Below are 22,143 nucleotides of genomic sequence, written 5' to 3' on the forward strand. Positions count from 1 at the left end.
GACGGGGGAGCGCCACCTCGACTACCACCTTGAGTGCGTCTTATATTGTTATTGGCCACGGACGGTTAGCAAACGAGGAACAACACGTCAGCAGGTGCACCCCACTGCAAAGCCGGCCTCTCTTTCTCTCTCTCTCTCTCTCTCTCTCTGTGCGTGCCGGCTATTGTTTTTCGTCTAATCACATACTCCGTTACATATGGTCACTTTTGACACCCCATTGCGTAAACTCCATGGACATTGCATGGAATCATGGAACGAGCATATACTCAAGATAAGTTTGTTTATTTGCTTCTGCAAGCAAGTATGTGAAAATGATGGTGATGTGGGAGAGAAAGAGTGCACAGTAGGAGTAGGTGTGAATAACAATCTATGCCCACTCCTATGGGCATGAATAGCTTAGCAGAGGAAGAGTATGCAATAGGAGTGTGATTTTGAGAAGACACTACTCTAATATGCTGTGTAGTAGTAGATTAAAATTGGTGAAAATGAGGCAATGAATTTGTGTTCCCTACTATACTGCTATAGCATGTGGATGCATGAGGGATGGAGGGGAAACTATATTATTGATCAAGGACTCTCCTATTCCCTATTTAGTTTGGTTGGATGGTGAAGGCTCTATAGGGTTGCAAATATCTTAGTAGATGGTGAGCATATGTTTATGCCTCTAATGTCTTAGTTAGGAGATCAATCAATGGGCTTTTGTAAATAACAAGCTTGATGAGACACCAACCTTGATGATAGGAGATTTGGAATATGGCCTTTGAATTTGGAGATAGGTCGCATGGCTGTGATGGGAGTAAAGCATGCATAGTTTATAGGATTTAGCAAAGGTCTTTAGAAAAGTTCTCCAACCAATTTTTCCTTAGCATAATCATCATCAAGGGGATACATGGAGAACGACATGCTTGGGTAGGATCTATGTAAATAATGAGGCTTGGTGGCTTTCAAGTGACCACACATTGGATGTTCTATCTCAAATAGCTGCATTTGACCATTATCATGTGCAATTGACATTTCAATTTCTCTTGTGTGAGATTCAAGCAAGGACAACTACTATTTAGAAGGTAAACAATGGGGCTAGGTGGCTTTCAAATGAGTACAAATAAGATGTACTACTTGAAATAACTACATCTAATCATTGTCTTTTGCAACTAGTAGCATTTCAATTTCTCGTGTGAGATTCAAGAAATGATAACTGTTGTTTAGACTTAAATCTTCTTTTTTGGTAGACCCTCAATTCCTCATGAGTGTTAAGCATGTGTAGAGGGAGGCTAAAAGGCCGAGCCACCACGATATGACCAATGCATGGTTGGAATGCAATATGGTTTTCAATCAAGGAGGCTAAGAAATATAGTAGAAGTTTTGCATGTCAAAGGCACTTTCTTTGGATTACACTCCCTTAGCGAGGTCATATTCTTTGTATTCTTTTTGCTTTTTGCTTGTTTTCTATTGATCCTATTCCCAATAAATTCTTGCAAGAGTGTGAGGATTATATTAAGGGTTGAGAGAGGAGGCTAAGAAATATGGTAGAACTTTTGCATGCCAAAGGCACTTTCTTTGGATTACACTCCCTTAGCAAGGTGATATTCTTTATATTCTTTTTGCTCTTTGCTTGTTTTCTATTGATCCTATTCCCAATAAATTCTTGTAAGAGTGTGAGGATTATATTAAGGGTTGAGAGGCATCTAGAGTTCAAGTTGTTAAAATTTAGCTAAGGTCTTGGTGGGAGGTGGATGGGGATGCCCCTTAAACCTTTCACTTTATTGCTTTGAGAAATAAAAAGAAGGAGATTGTTAGTTGTATAAAAGATGACAAAGGGGTGAATCATATACATAATGAGGATACCATTGTTGCATTCCAACTTCATCTAGCTTCTATCCTTGGGATAGAATATGCTAAGGTTGTTGATTATGGGGATAAGGTCCTACAACTTTTTCATTGGTTGTGCAAATCCCTTCCCTTCTAACATGTTTGATCAACTTGGTTAGCCCTCCTTCACAGATGAAGTCTCTTTTGCGATGTATACAACTAATGGAAGGATGGGAAATCTCAGAGCATTGATGGCCTTTCCACCAAGTTCTACAAGGCTATTTGGGATGTTTATGAAAAGAACTTCATTAGATTTCTTAATCATTACTTCAAGAATGGGATCATGCCACAAGAGGTTAATCAATGTTTAGTTATGCTGATTCCTAAATCAACCAGTAGATTGAAGATTAATCAATGGCAACCTTTAACAATGCTTACCCTCTCTTACAAGTTGATGGCCAAAGTGTTGGATCTAAGAACTAAGATGTTGTTGCCTTGGCTTCTGCAACCTTGGCAATATGTCATTTTCCATCAAATTGTAAGAAGCTAAGAAGATACATTATTTTTAGATGGTTTATTAATAATACCATGTCACAATGGCATAGCTGTATGAGGTGTCACCAATTCATTAATACAATTACAATCTCTTTATCTTACCTTCTCTCTCATAGTTTATATGGCTTCTCTCACCTCTCTCCTATCTTTCCAATATTTTTCTCTCATCACTCACTCACTCTCCTCTTTTTTGTCTCTTCTACACTGTCTTCTCTTACCTCTCAATCCTCTTCTTGATAAGTGGTATCAGAGCATTGGTCTTTGATCCATTTGGTCACCACATCATATTGAGAAATATGGGAATTTTCCATAAGTTTGGGACACGTGGTCAAATCTTTGGATTTGTCATAACTTGAACACTATAACTCCAGATCGAGTGCTTTATAGCTCAATAGATTCTATTTTTCAAGTGCTTTCCAATGATATGTCACATCATATGGTTTTGAGAACGTTATGGGCATGTTATTCGTGTTCCACCTTTTTAGTATTCAAAAAATGGGAATTGGGAGATTCCAAAACTCACTAATGTTGTATTTCACAATCTAACCACAGATTTCTCTCTCAAATCAGTTAAATTTGAATTACTCAAAGATAGGGTGTGCAACTCTTGAAGTGGACTGATGCAGAAGTCAAGGAGCTTTCAAATGCAGAGGATAGCCTAGTTAAGGTAATTTCTAGGATATGGAGGTCAAATTCGAGGCACGATGGACAAGATAGTATGTCATCACCAAGAAACAAGCTATTTTGGTTGTATTTTGATCAAAGAGTTATCAAAGTTAATCAGAGCTAGAACTTACTTTTTTTGAAAGGGGCTTTCTCTCTCTTCTCCCTTTAAGCTCTTTTGAAGCTTTCATGGAGGACAACCATGGATCTTGATCTCCTACTCTTTGAAGGCTATTTTTTCCTCTTTCACCTTGGGGCAATAGATTTCTGAGTCATGAGCAACACATACAACATAGCATTGACCAATCTCACTATTGAATACTCCTTGGAGTAGCCCCATGATTTTTTATGCAAAATGAACTAATCTGTAGCAGTTCCCCTAGACATTGTCTTCTTTGTTGAGCATCAAACACTTCATCCATTGCAAGTTTCCTTCATTCTTCAAGTGGTTTACCATCAAATTTGGCTCATTTTCACTTTTCCTCTTCTAGAAACCCTAATACACAATAGGGTAGCCTTAGCATTAACCTTGAAGCTTCAAAAGTTTTCAAGATTTGGTACTTCCCAACCTTCAAGTCTCTCCTACAACCATTATATTCCAACATTGGCATCAAGATTGAAGACATTGAAAGGGATCTCAACAGAGCAAGCATTGAGCAATACTTTGGGGCTTTTACACACAAAGCTTGAATTTCTTGTTTTTGAGCATTCAAATGGATTGAAGGCACTTCTACTTCAAAGTTTTTATGATCTTCAAGCATTGGATGGGCTGATTATAGGGGTTGACTATGGAGCATTATGGATTGAATGGGGGTTTCTTTTTTATTCAATGGTTAAAGCTTGATTCTCTTTGAAACATTCATCTTCTTTGATCTCTAAAGAGGTAATTCATTCCCTTTTAATCTTTGAAATCTCTATTTATCCAATTAATCAAGCTTATCCAATCATTGATGAGAGTTTATGTTTTATTTAGGCCTCTAATGAACCAATAATCATATATTAATATCTCTTTAGATTGATTAGAGCTTTTAGATCAATTTTCAACATTGATTTTATTTCCATTGCAATCAAAGCTCCATTCATTTGTGCTTTTATGGATAACCCTGATTTGTACCTTTGATCTTCTTGTGTCTAAGAAATGAACTATAAAGGATAAGCATTGCAATCAATGAGTCACTAATTTCCCATGGTAAGACCCTTAGCCATTCCCCATTTTCAATCTTCTTTTATTGATCAATCCATGCATCTCATTACAAGCTAAAAGATCAATTTTAGAAATGCATTTTATCTCCGTTTTCATAGAGTAATATACTCTTGCCATGGATATACCCACCAAGAAAAAAGGTGGGTGCTCGGGGGAATAGTGGGACAAAAGAGAGGTGACCCTCACTCTTATCGAAGATCCAGAAGGGGTACAATCAACTGACCCAGGTGAAACTTCACCCATCTCCTAGTGATTGGAGCCCGTGTAGGGAGCCATCCTACTATTGTATTCCTAATATAGGTACCGCAAGTGGAGTTATTAGCTAAAGAGAATCAAATTAGGATGCTCATTGATCAAATTACAAGGATTATTACTGGATTTTAGGTCCTTTTGGCCTTTAAAAGCAAGGTACATGTGCTTGTAGGAGAAACAGGGAACTTGGGTAATTATTGGGAAATGTTTTCACTCATTAGTAGGGTGATGTAGACTATTACATGTCCTATACATGTTACTTATATGTTGTTACAATGAAACATGGCATTAGGAGTCACTGGGGGAGGGGGGGGGTTATTACCCACTTAATAATAGGTGCTATAGGTTATCTCAAATCTTAAATAGGGTTAGTACAAGTCATTGGAGTGGTATTCAATACCTATGAGTTTTATCTAGGGTGTTGTAGGGTTTAGAGACATTGTTTTGGACCTTTCAGGTGCTTGAAAGACCAAAACAATGAGTTAACAAGGAGTAGACAAATAATATTTCCAAAATATTCTGATATGATTTTGAAGTGGTATTTGATAGATCATCTTGAGAAGAGCTATTCATTAGCTTTCATTTGAATAAAAAAGTTTCTCACTTGGATATTGTGGTCAAAAGTTATAGTCATTTTGGTGATGGGGGTCTATTTAGATTGCACTTTGACAATGAGCAAAAATGGTAGGAAATATGGGAGAGAATAAAGACAACGGGGATGTCCAACAACAAATTAAGAAAGGACATGATGTAATACATGAGCCATATCATAAGGAAGAGGAATCATAGGAATATGGTGCATAACATACTTTATAATCATCAAACTAGACATTTCATTAGACATATCATTGGAGCTTGTTTCCAAGTTAGATCAAGTGGTTGAGTAGATAGTTCAATAAAATTCTCTTTCCAGGGAAGTAATAGAGCAAATGGCTCACTCTACTAAGGACTTCTTAAAGAAATTTACTACGCCCACTAAAGAATCTTTGGACAAGCTCACTACTCAAATATCCATGCTTATGGCTACACAAATGGCAAACAAGGAAAGTAGGGATAAGCAATCATTTTAGCCTTCAAATCCTAACCCATAGCTTGGTATCATTGTTGAAAATAAAGGCACACCACACACTACATATGAGATAGGGGAGATATCTTTCAGGGTTAATGAGCCAATCTTGAGTATTCATGTGTCTAATTCTCTAGGAGCTAGAAGTCAGCCACTTATTCCTCCAGGAAGATTCCAAACAAATTATTTCAAGAGTGCTTCTAATCTTTCAGCTCCCGTGGTAGCTCTAGGGATATGCATCCCCAAGATTTAAATGGATAGCAAGGCTTTATAGAAGAACTCTGTGACAAGATAGTGATGATTAAATATAGTGGCCATTCGTCTTCGCCATCAAATTTGGAGGAGTGGACATCCAAATTAGAGTCTTACCTTGACATCTTCCTTAGGTTTGATGATTAGAAGATCCATTTTACTATGCTTCATCTTAAGGGCTTTGCTCATACATGGTCGAGGTACATTAAAAAAGAGAACTAGCAAGTAGACATTTGGGAGGATTTCAAAGCAAAGATAGCTCAAGTGTTGTGTCCCCCCATAGAAAAAGAGAATTTGGTGAGGAGGTGGTATTAGCTAGACCAAAGAAGTCTATTTGTTAAAGAGTATACCAACCAGTTCTTGAATCTATTTGGGAGGATTTCAAAGCAAAAATAGCTCAGTTACTTGTGTCTACCCCTTTCCTACAAAGAAACAAGTCCATGTACCTCACCCTTGAAAAGAAAAGGTTGATGCCAGAGCTGAAGTGGTATTTGGACAAAACAGAATCAACATCCAAGCTGGGGCGACTCTGAGTTGTTTCACACCATTAAGTGCATGCTGGCCAGCACTTCACAGTGAGAATTTGGCCAGGAGGTGGTATTAGCTAGACCAAAGAAGTCTATTTGTTAAAGAGTATACCAACCAGTTCTTAAATCTTACCATATATGTGGGGAGTGTGAGCAATGATACACTGCTGCAAAAATACATCTATGGTCTAGAGCCTAGTTTATTAGTAGCTGATGTCATAGCCCAAAAACTCACCATGTTATTCCAAGTTATTGAGTTAGCTGGGAGGTATGCTCATATAAGTACAGGAAGGATATCCCTACACACTCCACTTTTAGACTGTTAAGAGTTGTAAGTAGACATGGCAACTTTGGTGGCAATTTTGGTGGATCTAGCACTTTATTTGGCAACCCCAAAGTCCCCACATATCTCACATTTAATGCTTCAAGGTAGTAAAAGCACTTCAAAGCTAGTAGTCAATGATACAATTGAGCCTAAACAATGTGACAATAGACCCAATAATAATTAAGCTAATGGTTGGAAATTCATACCTATGGATCTCTTTAGAAAGTGAAAAGAGAAGGGTCTATGCTTTAAGTATAGTGGAAAGTATACGACTAACCATGTATCCAAATGTGCCTAAAATAATGCTAAAGCTAAAAATTACAATATGATTATGCTTGAAGATGTTGATGAGGAAGGCATTGAGGATCGAATTGCGGGTGCACATGCTAAATTTGAGGATCATGCTGAGGATCTTGAGCAAGATCAGTTCAATGACCTAGCAGATGGCTTTCCATTTGACCTAGGCGGACATGTTTCATTTGATTTAGGTGGGGATGGTCTGCATACTAATGCCACTACACTTTGTTCCATCTCCATGGATGCAGTTCATTGAATCATAGGTGGCTATTAGTTCATGGAGTATATCTTTAAGTTATGTGGACTACTATAGGTGATTCTGCATGACATTGATACAAAGTTCATGATTAACTTTTGGCAAGTGGTATTCAACTCCATGGGTACTAAGCTGGCTCCCTCTACAGCTTATCATTTGCAGACTGATGGCCAAACAAAAAGGGTTAATAAGTGATTAGAGACCTATCTTCACCATTTCTATCATGATGCATAACATGCATAGGACTCCTAGTTACACTTGGCTGAGTTTGCTTATAATAATTCTACCCATGCTAGTATTGGAGTTTCTCCCTTTTAGACTTTGTATGGCTATAAAGTGCCTCTTCCCATAGTTCTCTTCAGTGAGAAGATAAACCCTCATGGAAAAGATGAATTAGAGAGGATATATACCCTTCTTTGGTAGTGCAAAGTGAATCTTAAGAAAGCCCAAGAGTAGATGAAGATGTATGTTGATGAGAAGAGGTGCCCTATGGAGTTCCAAGAAGGAGAGTTAGTTTTGTTGAAAGTCCTTAAGTCTTGTTACTCTACTTTGAAAGATGGTTATAGCAACAAACTTATTCGCATGTTTTATGGACTATACAGGATACTAAAGCACATGGGAGACTTGGAATATAGACTGAAACTATCCTCTTTAACTAAGATTCATTATCGATTTCATGTGAGTCAATTCAAACCATTTTCTGGCATCGAGATTGATTACTTTCCATACTGTTATGAGTGCTAATCCTCCTAACGTTAGTTTTAAATGCAATGATGTAGAGAGTGTTTTATTTACAGAAGAAGTGAACAAGAAGAATATTGATGTAGCTCGCACTTCTCATGCACTTACATTTAGAGGCAGAAATGTTAAAAATGGGAATAATAACAATGGTAAAGACTCACAACCCAATAAGAGCAAGTCTTAGTCTCGTGGGTAATCACATTATTCATAAAATCTCTTTGACATGTCATTATTGTGGGCAACGTAATCACATTGGGCCATAGTAAATAAAATGCATAATGATAGGTGCAATGAAAAAGGCAAAGGAAAAGTGCATGATAATGCCAAATTTTATTATGATTGCAATCTTATGCTTAAGTCCAATGTGAAGATAGAGGAGATAAATATCTTGGAGTACAATTAAAACGATTGCATTCTTATTGCTTCATCACTTAGTGTTACTCAATTGACCAATGCTCCATCTTCTTACTCGTAGTGTTGGCTTCTTGATTCGGGGGCTTCTTTCCATGTTACCATTCATTGTCATTGATTTCATAGCTATCGTATTATTACAAGATCTATTAGAGTGGGAGATGACACTATATTAGATATCATTGGCATAGGTAATGTTAGACTACAATTTAGTATTCGTGCTCCTTTTGTGCTTCATGATGTACGTTGCGTCCCAACTTTCACTAAAGCCTTATCTCAATTGGAAAGTTCAATGATGATAGGTACCATGTATGTTTTGGTGATTTTGCATGAAAGATCACTTGTGGTAGCCTTGTTTTTGTTAGGGGTGCCAAGGTTGGTTGTCTATACCCTTTGGTTGTATCTGGATCAATTGACTATGTTTGGAGCGATGTTCCTCATGTATCTCTTTGGCATTGCTATCTTGGCTATATATCCTTGAAATGAATGAAAGTACTTACTCATTTGTAGTATTTTCTAGGCTCGATGTGCACGGGTGAGCTATTGGCTCTTTACATCTAGATGTTTATGATCCCATGCTCTATCAATCATTAGGTGGCGCGAAGTACTTTATTATATTCATAGATAATTATATTGCGTAAGGTTTGGACCTATCTTATTAAGCATAAATTAGATATTTTATCTACATTTCAACGCTTTCTTGCTATTCCAGTTTGAGCATAGGATGAAATACCTACAATCTAACAATGGAGGTGAATATGTCTCTAAGGCATTTAAGTAACTTTATGATAAGAGGGATATTAAGCATCACAATTGATTGCCCCATACACCCTACCCTAGAATGATATTGATGAGTGCATAAATCAGACTATTCAAGAAAGAGTCCACATTATGTTGAGCTAGGTATGCTTATCATAGTACTATCATTCTTCTCATTAACAAATTTCCATCCACTACTCTAGTTGCAGAGGAGATATGGCCTAGTAAATCTTCCTCGTATACAAACTTGCGAGTCTTTGGATATGAGACTTTCTATCATATTCCCAAAGACAAGTACAATAAGTTGGATCTAAAGTCTATTGAATGCATCTTTCTTGAATATGGTGATGCAATCAAGATGAGCTATTGTCATTGGAAACCACAAGCTTAAAAGGATATCCGCCCCGCAGCCATGATGTTAGATTCCATGAGAAAGAGATCCATATGAGAACAATGTAGGTGATTAAAGTGTACATGGTGATCTTTCAAGAGGAATATCTTGTTATAGTACAATCAGTCCCAGTTAGATAGCTTACTATAGTTGTTGATGATGTAGTGGCCCAAGATCCACCTATTATGTAGGATGATGATATTGGATAGAGAGGGCGGGCCGTATAGACCCCATAGCTAGTCTTGAGATGCTCCTCTAAAGCCTTATGTCCTCCTAATCATTTTGAGCCCTCTATGCATCATGTCATGGTGATAGATACTGGTGAATCTCTCACTCCTCTAAGGAGGCATGCACAAAGATGATAATCACTCGTGGAAGAGGGCCATGTAGTTTGAGTATGATTCATTGTAGAAAAATCGTACATGGGATTTGGCTCCTTTGCCCAATGGGAAACATGCATTTCCATACAAGTGGGTGTATAGGTTGAAGAGTACCCTTGGTCACCCCAAGCCAACATATAAGGCCGAATTGGTTGCTAAGGATTTGAAGTAGAAATAGGGAGTTGAGTTTGATGATATATTCTCTCATATGGTCAAGATGACTACCCTTATGCTTGGTATTGTTCTTGGTTATGTAGATGGATCTGGACTTGTACCATATGGACGTGAAAACATATTTTCTTTGTGGGGACTTCCATGTGGACATTTATATGCGCAACAGCCTACAGGCTTTAAAGAAACATGCAGGGAACACCTAGTGTGCAAGTTGAGAAAGAGTCTCTACAGACTTACATAGACACCTAGGGAATGGTACCATAAGTTTGATATTGTTATGCATTCAAGGGTTACTCTTGTAGTGACATGCATTCATGTCTTTACATGAAGAGGGTGCCTAATGGTAGCCTTATCGTTCTGGAGTTATATATTGGTGATATGTTGATTGCTAGGAGTGCTCATTATGAGATGGATACTTTGAAGTCTCAACTCAAGAAGAGATTTGAGATAAAGGACATGGTGCATGCATTAGGCATAATCATGCTAAGGGACTCTTCTACTTATCACAGAAGGAGTGCATTCATAAAGTCCTTGAGTGGTTCCATATGTAGGGTTGTAAACCTTTTGCCTTCTCATGGGAAGGTTAGTCAAGCAAATTGCCCCTAGTCAAATGATGAGAAGGTTGAGATAGCCAAGATCCTGTATGCATTCACAATTAGAAGCTTAATGCATGCCATGATAGCTATTAGACCTAACATAGGATTTGTAGGGGGAGTTGTGACTCATTATATGGTGACACTTGGCATGCGACCTTAGGATGCTGTGAAGGGTATCATGAAATACCTTAAGGGCACTATAAATATATGTATTTGTTATGGTGGCCAAGATACTAGAGTCATGGGCTACATAGATTCTAATTATGTAGGACATGCAAATAGTAGGAAGTCCATCTCTAGCTATGCTTTCACATTTACTAGAGGTATTATTTCTTGGATGTCGAAGGGACATAAATGCACAACCTTCTCTACTATTAAGGCCAAGTACATTGTAGCCATGGTTGAGCCTTGCAAGGAGGCCCTATGGTTAGGCCATCTGGTGGCAGACCTTGGTGTATGACTACGACTCCTACATTAGATTTGGACTTTGTGAGTGCTATTTAGTTGGCATTTAGTCTGGTCTTTCATACACAGTCCAAGCACATTGAGGTTCATTATCACTTCATTAAAGAGATGATTGAGAGCAAGCAAATAGGGCTTATCAAGATCTTGATTGATGAGAATCCTATAAATCTGTTCACTAAAGTCTCCAAATGGAATGTTATGCCTTCCTGAGGAAGACAATGGGCATAGGATAAGATGGCATCTATTCTACATCTTATTGCACTTCTATGTAGACTTTGTAGTTTGCCACATCTTTCTTGTTTTCTCCATACTTAGGCACATTCACCCTCAAATGGAAGGTTATTGAGGGTTAAAGGCCACTATGCCTAGCCACCTACATTTACTTATACTTACCACCTACACACTTATACACACTACAAGTGGTGACTACCCCTCATTGCCACTTTATTCTTTATTCTATAACAATAGAATAAGGGAAGGAAGGTCACACATTGTGACTGTTGGAGTTTCCATACATGAGTCTCTCTCTTATTTGCTTGAACCTCCATAGCTCTTACTTCTCTCTTGCTTCCACCTATGCTTCCACTTGTGCTCCACCTTTCACTACTCTCCATAAATTGAGATCAATGCACACCACCACTATAGGAGGAGAACCAGCACTAAGCTGTGATGGGTCTCCAAGGCCTTATTGTGTGCTCAAGGTTATTATGTTGGAAATAGAATGGATCTAAGCTTCCCAAGCTTCAATGAATATCTAGTATCTTCCAAATAGCTAATATATCCTCCACATCAACCCAAAAACCTCTATGACATCACCAATCAACCCAATACATCAAATGGTATTGTGTGAAAATATTAGCCACGATAAAAAACAATTTGAATTTGTGTATGTTTACATTAAAAAAGAACTTGTAATAACACCAATATTAATGCAACACCATGTTTCTTTGAGCTCTAAATAGAAGCAAGTTACTCCACTGCACATGTCAACCACAAAGAACTCAAGTGGCCAACAAGGTATTGATTGTGCAAGTGAGGGACCACATCAGCCACCCACTGACTATTGGCACCATGCAAATCAATCATTCAAAGAACAACGAGAAGAATAATGAAGACTCGACAACTACTACTTCTTCTTGTTTGTCAACTCTTCCTAAGGAAAATCAAGGCTCAACAAAACAACAATAATCAACGGCTACCAACATTGATCACCACTGGTGACCACCAACAAACTATTAAATGAGACTATATCCCACTAACAACTACAACTTCCACTAATTGTTGCTTCATCAAAGAATCATGTCCTTCAAAATATATTAGGATAGACTCTAGTCTATCCATTATATCTTACCATTCTCTTCATGGTCCTCTCCTAACAAATTCTATTGGATTATCTTGCATATTTCTTTGATGATGAAATATCTTGTTTGAGATCTAGGTTGTGTGATACATTGCCATAAATTTCTTATTATGCAAATGTAAAGCCATTAACATATTTTTAAAGCAAAATGGCTACTCTTTATTATTGGAGCAATGATTTGCTTATTTACTCATGGTCTAAGGGATCTTTTGTGTGCGATTAGTGGAATGTTTTATGGAAGATAAGTGGAGATTGAAGATGAGCTACATCAATTTGCATAATGAGAATGTAGCTTTGAAAATTCAAATATATTTGGCTAAGAAAGAAATGAGGGTGGCTTAAGATTATGTGACACAAATGGTTGTTGAGAAGAAAGTGATAAATAAAGCAGTGGATATGTATGCAATTCAAAATTTTAATTCTTTTTTGATGGAGTAAGAAATTGTTGGATAAAATATGGTCAAGAATTTGGAATTCTAGAATTTAGGAAATAAGGAATTGCAAGTTTCAAGAAATGAGAAATTGTAGATTTCAGGAAATCTAGGATTGTAATTTTTTTAAAAAAATCTAGAACTACAAAATTCTGGAGATCGAGAACTGTACATTTCAAGAAATCAAGAAGCTTAGAATTTAGGGAAGAAAAAAGTGCAAATAACTAGCAATGTTGACTTTGAGATCTCTAAGGCTTCTTGGGCACTATTTTCTTACAAAGTTTTATTTATCGCTGATTGATTTAGTCATATATGCTACTAAACTATAGTAGTAATATGCATGGCATGTTAGTTCTTTTTTGTCTATGTAATGCATTGGCTAGGCAACTATGCAAGATGGTTGCAAGTACTCCTAGTATTGCATCTAGACTATGCTTATGTATGTTTGATGTGGCTCATTCTAGGGCACAAGGCTTTAGGTGGAGCTAGTCAATTGCTCTATCATTAGTTGTACATAATAAGGGATCAAAAGAATTACTAGGTTCAGATCTTGGAGGTGTGCTAGGCATTGGGGCCTAAATGGACTACAATATTAACCTTAGTATATGCCTTGTAGGTGTAAGGCTATCTTGAATATTTATGTGGCATGTAAGTTGCAAGATATATCTCTTAAGAGAACAATGTGATGTTGTGTGGGGGGTTGAGTGTATGGAATTCTGTAAAGAATCAGATATCATTCTTATCAGATTCTATCATGTTTTTGCCATTGTTCTTCTATTCTTTGTTATTTATAGTACAGATTTATAGGTTTCAATCCCTAACTATGTGATGTATTTGGTTCTAAGCAGTGATATGTCTCTGCACAATGATTTTTGTGTGTTAGAGTAAATAATTACAAGTGGCTTCTCCAACCCAAACTTATTCCACAATTCCTTCCTCAAAGAACTATGAGTGGCTTGAATGTTCTACAAAGTGTCCAACTTGATGGCATAAGTAGCATGCGTTAGGGAATGGGGAGAACTTAGCTTCGCAAAGTAACTCCATGCCTCTTTGATTTTGCAACTAGAGAATCTTTGGTGGCTCCACTCACCCATCCCATAAGATGCAAAACTTGTGACCTCTCTTTGGGCTGATGGGAAGGAGGAAAACATATAGTACCTTGCTAAGAGGACTAGCAATCTTGTTGATATTAGCATAACAAATTGAGTGCATGCTAGGACAAGAAACCCAAATTGAGCATTCTAACAAGAGGACTTTCTACAATGAGAACCCAATTGACCACCATGGAATTGTGTGCACTAACTACCCTTTGAAACCAAGAAAGCAAAAAAGCATCTAGTTGCATTCAAATTTTTAGCCAATTGCCACACTTAGAAGAAAACTCTTCTAATGAACTCAAAATGCACCAAGGAGTGGGGGCTTGGAATGAAGGGATGAACTATCTAGGAACTCCTCTTCTATCATGCACATGTAAATTCCTTGCCTTCAACAAGCACAAATGTTAGGAAAAGCTCGATTAACCTCCTAGCCACTCAAGACAATAACCGGTTTTATCACCGCTTCGGTAGCTTTAGGAAAATCCATGGTCTCTATATTTACATTGACCTTAGTAAGTACTTTCACATTGATTGCACATCCTTTGACACTTTGATCAATATAGCCTTGTGCCCTAATGTAGACTATACTTTGGCCCCTTAACTTGCCAATACCTTAGTATATTGGCTAGTTGCTTACTATTAGTGCTACAATGGAGCTATCCTATAGACCTTGTCTACTCAAGACACATGTCTTGTCATTACTCCCCCCTCTTGGAAGCTTTTTCATCCTCAAAAATAAAAGTGAAAAATATCTTCTTGAGTACACTCATGTTTCTTAAGTATGTTTAAGGTTGTAAATGGGCCACAATATCCTAAAGACAACTTAATAATCATTTTAGACCTCAAACTTTTTGAAGATTCTGGAATTCACATAAGTAGATCTTATCACTCTATTCAAAAGTGACCACATGTATATGTTCATCTTCATACTTCTTATGGTGGCCATGAGCTTACTTAACATTTAAGCATGCCACTTTTAGCATATCAAAATGATCTTGAGGAAAGCCATTTACAAGTTGGATTTTCTCATTAGCCAATCCAACATAACTAGTGATCGAAGTTGAAATCCAAACATAAGCACAAAGGGACTATCATTCTGGCATAGTTGTTTCACAAAACTCTAAGGTGGATAGATAATCTTCCCAATTATATTGTTTTTTTCTTACATATGCTCATAACATATATTTTAGAACTTGGTTTATCCACTTAGTTTTCCCATCCATTTGAGGGTGATAAGTAGTACTAGGTTGAGCATTATAACTAAACTTTTGAATACGACTCTCAAAATATGGCTATTAAACTTTTGATATTGGATGGAATCCTATGTATTTGATAAATTTTCTCCACAAATATCCATTCTAATTTAGGAGTTTTAATAGTTTTCTTTGTTGGAATAAATCTACACAACTTGAGTCTATCCACTATTATCCAAATGGCAAAATGACCACGATTGATAATAGGAACTCCAACAATAGAATCCTAGAGATAAATTTCCACTTGTCATGAGGAATATTTAAAGGATGCAAAAACCCACCTACCTTTAGGTACTCAACTTTATTCACTTAATAGTTTTAGCATTGAATATAATATTGTTCTATATCATTGTGCATTTCAGACCAATAAAAGTGTTTATGTATATGTGCAGTCCTAGGATATTGCCTCATGGAGATTCTAATATATCACTCCTTAATATTGTAAATGAGAAAGTCCCAACTTCAGGCATTCTACTTAGAGCATCACCGTCTTATGCTCACATTTGCCTCATAGAGATTCTAATAGATCACTTTACAATGTTGGAAATGAGAGTGTCTCAATATCAAGCATTCTACTTAGAGCATTACCTGCACAATTATATCAATCCTTGCGATTGCAAGCTTGCAATCAAACTCTTGAAGAAATTTAGCCCATTTGGCTGCCTTTCTTCCCTTCAAATCCTTTTGGATAGTAAACCACTTGATACTCTCTTGATCAAGCACTACTTCAAATATAGCCAAATAAAAATAATGGCACCACTCCTTCAAAGCATGGATAATTGCATAAAGCTCACATCATATGCAAACTAATTCTACTAAGCCATATCTAGCTTTTTACTTTCAAAGCCATAGATCTACCCTCTTGGAGTAGCAAGACTTGATGTGGCACTAGTGTCAATTTCCACTACAAATGGCTTGTGTGGATCCACTATAGCTAGCATTGGTGTAGTAGTGATAGCTAGTTTGAGTTACATTGTTTTTCCTCACCCTAAGAGAAAGTGCAACCTTGAGCTTTCAATTAGTTTGTCAGGAGGAACAACTACCTTAGCATAACCTTTGATGAATGTATTATGAAATTATATAAAACCAAGGAATATTTATAACTCCTCTAAGTTCATAGGATGAGGCCATAATAAGATAGTCTTGAACTTGTTCGAATCCATCTTACACCTCTAGATATTATATGGCCAAGGTAGTGAACTTCTATCTTTTAAAACTAACATTTACTTTCCTTTGTATGGAGTTTATGTATCTTGAGCATCTCAAAGACCAACTGAAGATGTTCCCAGCATTATCTCCTCTTGTAAATAAGGATATCATCAAGGAAAAAAAGAACAAATTTTCTAAGTTATGAAAATAAAACACTATCCATAAGTGTCATAAATGTGGTAGGAGCATTAGTTAGGCTGAAGGGCCTAACTAAAAACTCATAACAGTTGAAAGAGGTTCAAAAGGCCATTTTAGACACATACTTTGTGTGTATGTGAACTCGATGGTATCTTGTGTTGAAGCATTGTACCCTTTTTAAGTTGATAAAATGACTCATCAACACATGGAACTAGAGATTCTTTATTATTATGATTGCAATTAGACTATGATATTCTATGCATATACACATGGATGCATCCTTTTTCTTTACTAACAATATTGGTGAAGCCCATGGAGAAGAAATGAGTTGAATAAATCTTATGGAGATAATCAATTAATTGTTTCTTCTCTTTCCTAGCTTCACTAGCACTAAGTTGATAAGGTGGTTGACTAATGGGTTTACTCCTAGTAGAATGTCAATACAATGCATTCTAATATATTCGGGAGGTAAACATAGAGGCAAATCGAGAGGAAACATATATCATGTACATATTGTAGAGAAAGATAATAAAAATCCCTAAGAGAATGCTATGGTGAGGGATTTTCTTGTAGAGAGAGAGAGAGAGAGAGAGAGAGAGAGAGAGAGAGAGAGAGAGAGAGAGAGAGAGAGAGAGAGAGAGAGAGAGAGAGAGAGAGAGAGAGAGAGAGAGAGAGAGAGAGAGAGAACATCCACTTAATAGACATAAGACTTGGGCAAATAAACAAAGAGGAAAAGGACATAACAAAAATAGTCATATTTTATTCCTTATGTTTGGCTAAATACTTAAGTTTAGTTGTACATGTAAGAGGGGATGAAAGGACATTCCGTGACTCACTAACAAAACTTGCACACCATTCTCCTCAAATGTAATAGTGTTATGCTCATAATTATGTCTTACATGCTACCCAAACCATGCAATCACTCTTGGCCTACTAACACCACATTTTCCCTAGTTATATTCATAAGTTGGAAATTCAATGCCTACTAACACCACATTTTCCCTAGTTATATTCATAAGTTGGAAATTCAATTTCATAGAATCCCCTTGCACCTCTAATGAAACATCATGTACTTTCAAATCCCATACATCCTTGTCACTCCCATTTAGTGGAGCAAACATAGTTTCTTAACCAACATATAGTTGAGAAAGTTGTCAGTTGATCCATTTTCCACCACAATATAGACTCATTGTGTATTGATCGTAGCATACATATGAACCATGTCATGGGAACTAAACATGGACTACCATGGGGGGGCAATCAAACAAACTCGTGCTCATTGGTTTGATGGTTAACTTGTATAGCCAAATACTTAGAACAAAGTTCCAAAGGAAGTAGCTACACCATGTGTACATCTTTTTCTTTTCCCTTGTGCTTATCAAGCTTGATTCTCTAGAGTTGTGGACAATCCTTAAGTTCACAAAGGCCAAAGCAATTGAAGCATAACTTCTCCTTACTTGCTCTTGCAAGATCTTTGCTTAAGAGTGGCTCTCTAGCCCCTTTGGATTTCTTAGCATTGTCATTCTTTATATGCAATATTTAACTTTCTCTTTCTTGTTAATGTCGATGTAGACTTTGAATGTATAGATGCATATAGATATGTTTTCTTGTCTAATATATACTTAAAAAGATATGTACACTCTTGATGGACTCTTGATCAGCCTTATATGGTCCAAGCCTCAAATGAAACATCAAACCCTTTGAAAGTCATCTAAGCTATCAAGTTTGAGAATGATTTCTTTGTATTTGGAGATGTACCAAGTTAATATTGAACCCTCCATTTGCCACATTCCGAGTAATCCAATAATGGCCCTTTTCATTTTAGGGAGAAATTCTTTTCGAAACATTTCTTGAAACTTTTACTGCATTGTAAGATGATTAGTGGTAGCTCGAGTGAGTGCACTCTAGATATGAGAGAGAGAGAGAGAGAGAGAGAGAGAGAGAGAGAGAGAGAGAGAGAGAGAGAGAGAGAGAGAGAGAGAGAGAGAGAGAGAGAGAGAGAGAGAGAGAGAGAGAGAGCAAAAGATGAAGGAAGAATACTGCACTAACTGAAGAAGAATGTTGATACAATGGGGATGGACTAATCAATGCTTGCACACAGGCCACTATGTTAGTGAGGGCACCATATCAAGTTGATAATGATGGTAGCACCAAGCACGAAGTGTTAGAATGTCAAAGTATGCACCTACAAAGGAAAGACAAAAGACTAAAGAGTGTGTGTCTACTAAGTGGGAGGGTGGCTATAAATAGCCATAAATGCCCAAATCTATCCAACTTGCACCAATAGGTGCCAAAAGGCTAGTTGATTAGCATTAAATGCTAGTCACATTGAAAGAAATGTTAGAAAAATAGGGATAGGCCATGGAAAAAATCCCAAATGATAAATGTAGAGGTAGATTATGGAAAGTTGAAATTCGCCTAGGAATGCACACATGAAGCTATCAATGAAAGAAAATGCACCTAAAATTGCCTAAGCTCCTATGTCTCCATCAGACTTTGAGAAGAGCTCACAACCAAGATATGAAAAACTAACATGACTAACATAGGCAGGCTAACATCCCCTCTCAGATCCTGTGAACATATGAAGACCCAACAACCTCATGTGATGAAGCATAGAAGCCTTGGGAAAAGGCTTCACGAAGAGATCTATTGTGTTGTCTCTCATGGGACAATAAGCCATTGCTAACTTGGAATCCACAACCAACTCTTGAGCATAGTGATGTTGAACCTCAATGTGATTTGTACGAGCATGAAACATAGGGTTCTTTACTAGAGCTAGAGCACTCTAGTTATCCATACACAACTCCATAGGTCTAGGTTGGGGAAAGCCAATCTCGATCAACATGATGTGAAGTCAAACCACCTCGATAGATATAGAACACAATGCACAATACTCTACCTCTATAAAAGAAAGGGCCACAGTAGGTTTCTTCTTATTGCTCCATGACATAGCTCCCAATCCAAGGGAGATGGCATAACCTATAGTGGACCATCTTGAATCCACATCACCTGCCCACTCCGAGTCACTCCAAGTAGAGAGAGTAACCCCCTCTCCATACACGATCCCATAGGATCGAGTCCCCTATAAGCAACAAAGAATGTGCAAGGCCACTCTTCAATGTTCATGAGTGGGAGCTTCCATGAAAGAAGACAAAAAAGTCGCAACATAAGAAATATCTAATAGAGTGTGAATAAGCCAAAGGAGGGAGCCAATAAGATACCTATAACGAGTGGCATCTATACTAAGGGGAGCTTTGGCTACCAAAAAGCTTGGACTCCAGATCCATGGGGCATGAAATAGGCCAAGTATTGGCTATGCCAAACTCCAAAAGAGGTTTGGAAATGTGCTTGTTTTGGGAAATAAAGATGCCCTCCTATGCCATTTGATAAATCTTTGATTCAAGAAAGAAGTGTAGAATCCCTAGATTTGTTGTGTCAAACTCCTGTCATAAAAGATCCCATGTCCAATCAACCTCATGAGTATAGCTCCCTATGATGATAAGGTCATCCACATACAATATGAGCAAAACAAACATGCCATCCTCAACCTTGTGGTATAGTTTGGGGTCACAAGTCGATTGATGGAAGCCACTCTATAGAAAAAATTGATCAATCCTCTAATATCAAGCTCTAAGAGCTTGCTTCAGGCCATAGAGGGCCTTAATTTGTAGACATGGTCCTCTTTCCCTTGTATAAGGAAACTGAGAGGCTATATAACATAAATCTCCTCCCCAAGGACACCATTCAAGAAGGCAGACTTTACATCCATCTAGTAATTATGTCAGCGATGGTGGGCTACAAGAGCCAAGATAGCCTGAATAGTAGACACTTAAGCCATAGGTGCAAAATTCTCAAAAGAGTCCAAACCTGCCCTCTATGCAAAACCCTTGGCAATAAGCCTAGCTTTGTGCTTGTCCAAGGAATAATTTGCAAGGTACTTGGTCTTATAGACCCACTTCACACCTATCACCTTCCGCTTCAGTGAATGCACAACCAACTCCCAACTCTGATTGTGCTGCTTAATAGAATCGAGCTTCTCCTACATGTGGCCTAACACTAAATAGTGCATGCAAGAGCTTCCTCAATCGTAGTAGGCTCACTGTCATGAAGAATTTGTGACATAAGAGCATAGTTCACTTAGACTAATCTATTATTCCACTAGGCTTGTAAGCAAGTTGAGCTATGTGGACTTATAAGAGAAGCAGAAAAGTGAGAAACATATGAATCTTGCATGAGCTATCGATACCAAAGAGGAATCCAAATAGGCTCATCCTGATACGAGGGAGACTGAGTAGCCTTCGGTACACATGCAATGCACCTATCTGTGGAAGGGAGAGCTTTATTAACCTCCCAACCACTCAAGATGATAATCTATTTCAACACCACACTAATATCTTTAGGAAAATAAATCATGTGGTCTATATTTTGAACAACCTTAGTAAGTCCATTCACATTAATCAAGCATCATTTGACCTTTTGGTCAATATACCCTTGTGCCCTAACATAAGCTATCCCTTGATCCCTTAACCAATCAACATTGGCATGTTATCTGCTATTAGTCCTATGGTTGAGCTATCATATGGATCGTATATACTCAAGACCTTGTCCTAACATCTTTCATTTCGATAATCTCCCCATGCAAAATATGAACAACCTTGAGATAGCGAGATCAAAATAACGAGAACACATAGCATCCATAGGGAGGGCCTTGTGAACCTTCTTTTGCATAGAGTACCTTTCTTTTCTTCATTGAGTTTGTTCAATGGAAAATGATTTAAGAACTGCTTTTTGATCAACATACAAATGTTTTACATGATTAACAAATGTCTCAATTTTCCATGCTTGTCCCATTAGATCTTGGAGTCTTCTAGCATCGTGCTTCCCTGTATGTGTGAGACACACATGTCAAGGGAAGTAGATTTCCTTATCAACTCACCTCACAAGCGGTCATGGTTGCCCACTCTAACTCCACTCAACTCTCTTTTTCCTAGCTTGCCTTAGTTGCCAAAGAGAAGAAGTAGCACTTATTTAGTAAATAGTCTATGCTCTCCTTAAAATCAACATATCTTTGTTTGAGCTTCCATAGCAAAAATGTGATAGGTTTTTGAGGATTTTCTTACCTTTCTAAAGCTTTGTGCCTATAACATTTTGTGAGATGTGAGATCTTGCCTATGGCTAGTTACACATTAGTGCAAATGGATAGATTTTTAAGAAAAAATTCTAACCCACTACATGTCACAATGTCATAGGCCATGCATTTTGCAAATGTTGCATAAGCTATAGTCTCATCAAAATCATGGGTAGAAACTTGAAAGTCGAGGTCTATTTTGTCATTGAATCGATGTTGCTTTCATGTGCAATCCTGCCCCCTTCTTGCACCTCAAGAGGGCACTTAACAATGATAGGCTCCACGATATATATGCCAATAAGTGGGTAGAGGCCAAAAGGAGCTCACTTGGAAAGTTTAGTCCTTCCCAAAATAAAGGTCAATAATTTCCAAATTATAAATAGCAAACAAACAAGAAATATTCA

The sequence above is a fragment of the Lygodium microphyllum genome, chromosome 26 (assembly GCF_053477565.2).
Source record: "Lygodium microphyllum isolate KBCC chromosome 26, Lygodium_microphyllum_v1.1.10, whole genome shotgun sequence".
In the NCBI taxonomy this organism is placed as follows: Eukaryota; Viridiplantae; Streptophyta; class Polypodiopsida; order Schizaeales; family Lygodiaceae; genus Lygodium; species Lygodium microphyllum.